The following is a 3,488-nucleotide window of genomic DNA, read 5'->3' on the forward strand; positions in this document are numbered from 1 at the left end:
TTGCCAGAAGATTTCTACCGGTCAAAAACAATGATTCAAGGATTGGGATTAGAATATGAGAAAATTGATGTTTATCCTAATCACTGCATGCTATATTATAAAGAAACATGTGACAAGACTAGTTATGTAGCCTGCACAATGTGTGGAAACCCACAATGTAAGCCAAAGGAAGGGGATACAGCTAATAGCAGCAAGGATGTGCCATACTCAATATTGAGATGTTTTTCTCTTACTCCAAGGCTTTAACATTTGTTTATGTCTAAAACTAATGCACAATATATGAAGTGGCATGTGGATGGAGTACGCCAAGATGAATCGGTGATCACACATCCGGCTGATGTTGATGCTTGGAAACAATTTGATGCCACGCATGAACTATTTGCCCAAGAATCTAGAAATGCTAGGCTTGGACTTCGCACTAATGGTTTTAATCTATTTTCTTTCTCGAAGACTCCATACTCATGTTGGCCTGTGTTTGTCATACCTTACAATCTTCCTCCAAATATGTGCATGAGAAGAGGGTACATATTCCTCAGTCTTTTAATCCCTAGACCAAAGTCTCCCAAAAAAAGATTAGATGATTATCTTAGACCACTAATTGACGAGTTAACGGTTTTGTGGGACAATGGAGTTACTACTTATGATGCATGCAAAAAGAAAAATTTTAACATGAAGGCAGCATTATTGTGGACTATAAGCGATTTTTTGGCTTATGGAACCTTATTGGTTTGATTGTCATCAACAGTACTTGCTTGCTGGTCATGCATTTTGTCGTGATCGGTACTCTTTTACAAAGTCAACTGTGGAAAACTTTTTTCCACCGAAATGAATGAGTGGAGTTGAAATCTGAAATGAGTTGGAAAAACTCGAGGAAGCTAACTTTGCGGCTAATTCGAGAGGAAAAAAGGGTGACTTTGGTACCATTCATAATTGGGTGAGAAAAAACAATTTTTGGGAGTTGCCTTATTGGTAAACTAATGTGATAAGACACAATCTAGACATTATGCACATTGAATAAAAAGTATTTTTGACAACATCTTTGACACTATTATGGACGTAAAGGGCAAGACAAAAGACAACGTAAATGCAAGAGAAGATTTGAAGATAATTTGCAAATGCCTTAACTTGGAGTTGGTATTTGAGAATGAAAAGTGAAAAAAAAAACGAAAAGCAACATATGTCTTCGATTCTCAACAAAGAAGGACAGTATATGAGAGGACAAAGCAATTAAAATTTCCTGATGGTTATGCATTACATATTTCATGATGTTAATCTAGTGGATGGGAAGATATATGGAATGAAGAGTCACGACAGCCATGTTTTCATGGAAAGACTAATTCCTTTGGCATTTCGAGATATGTTATCAAAATCTATATGGGGAGTATTAATAGAGCTCAACTTGTTCTTTAAAGAAATTTGTGCTACTGAAATATGTCCTGATGTTGTGGAGAAGGCAGAGATTTCCATTATTAAAACAGTTTGTAAGCTAAAAAATATTTTTCGTCAGCTTTCTTTGTTGTGATGGAGCATTTAGTTATCCACATCCCCTATGAAGCTAAGGTTGGAGGACCTGTGAAATATTAATGGATGTATCTAGTTGAAAGGTGTATGCTATAATGGCAAGAGTTGAAGGATCTATTTGCGAAGCATATATTTTGGAAGAAATTTTAAATTTTACTTCTATATATTTTGAGTCAACAATACAATCAAGGCGTACTCAAGTTCCTAGGAATGATGATGGTGGTTTAAATATTGACGAAAATCACTTGTCTATTTTAGATACCCATGCCTTTCCATCGGGTGAGGTTCAAAAAAATACTTAATTGATGAAGAGCTTCATATCGCCCACACATACTTTCTTGTCAACTGCAAATAAATAGAACCTTATCTCCAGTAAGTCAAAACTAGTTTTTATATTCATATTATATACATTAATTTTACAATTAAACTGAATGTTATATTGATTACTTTATTTATTAGACAATTTGAGGATTCATTGAAAGAATTAGATCCAAATATCTCCGAAGATGAAATACTAAATGCCTGTGATAAGGACTTCAATAGATGGATAAAAAATCAAGTGAGTGACTTTTAAAATTAAATATTTAAAACATTAAAATTATTTTTTAAAGCAAGAATGTATAACTTTTATTTGTCATTGTATTCATTTGTAGGTAGATACAGGTCACATTAAAAGTAGAATGATTTAACAGATAGCTCATGGTCCTTCCAAGTCTGTCACTTCGTATAATGGCTTAAAAATTAATGGATATAGATTTCATACTAAGGATCATGATAAAAATAGAGCTACTATGAATAGTGGAATATGTGTTAAAGGAAATATTTATAGGAAAAATGACTTAGACTACTACGGCATTTTTGAGGAGATATTGGAACTATCATACTTAGGCTATGGAAACACTATAGTTATCTTTCAATGCTGCTAGTTTGACCTAATTAATGGAGTAAAAATTAACAAGAGATATGGGTTAGTTAACATAAAGTATAAATCAAGACTACAATCAAACGAGCCGTTTGTTTTGGCTGAACAAGCACAACAGGTATATTGCACAAAATATCCACATAGTGGGTATAAGTCTAGTGGGGAATGGTGGGCGGCTTGTAAAGTTAGAGCCGAGCTCTTTATGAATGAAACATAGCATGATTTAGATGAAGAACCCAATGAGCAAGATGATAGTACTAATTTTTATCAAGAAAGTGTATTTGAATTAAGAGTGCAACGTGTTGTTTTGGAGGATGGAGATATTTTATTCTTTGATGCAAATTCTCCAATGGAAGAAATAAACGTAGAAGATATAAATTGTCCAATGGACACTTTACTTAATGATGAGTTCATTAATGATAACGAAGATATTGACAGTGAAGATAGTAAAAGTGCTAGTTTCGAATATGAGAATGAAGACTATGTTATGTAGATTCACATATTTTGTGTCTTTATGTATCTCATATGTTTGATGAAATGCCTCAGCCACCTTACAAAATCAAGGTAAGGTTCTATGCTTGTTCCATTGAATCTCTTTCTTAATATATGTTTTGTTTTAGTTTTAGGGTTTATATAATAAAAAATTCTTATTTATTTGTTTAGATATCACTTACAAGTTGAGAATTTGACTGGGGTTCAGCTATAAACAGTTTTGGAGGCAATGGATGTAAGGTAATTTGTCTCCTTTTATTTTTGTGCAAATTTCATTACTGCGGTCATGTAAATATTAAATTTGATAAGCTCGGGTTTATCTATTTGTGCTATTGTTTTCTCTCACTTAAGGCAATTTGTAGGTGGTTGGTATTCTAGAGTATGCAGTTGCTAAAGTTGCTGATTTGATGATTAAGGATGTTATGAATCTATTTGTAAATAAGGCATAAATAAAAACATAAATTAATCCATTGGTAGGTGTGTCTCACTATTCATCTAATCAGTCTAACAATCTCGTCATGTATTTTTTTCTCTCTTATCTCTTTTATTTTGT

Source organism: Arachis duranensis, chromosome 3 (genome assembly GCF_000817695.3).
Source record: "Arachis duranensis cultivar V14167 chromosome 3, aradu.V14167.gnm2.J7QH, whole genome shotgun sequence".
NCBI classification, from domain to species: Eukaryota; Viridiplantae; Streptophyta; class Magnoliopsida; order Fabales; family Fabaceae; genus Arachis; species Arachis duranensis.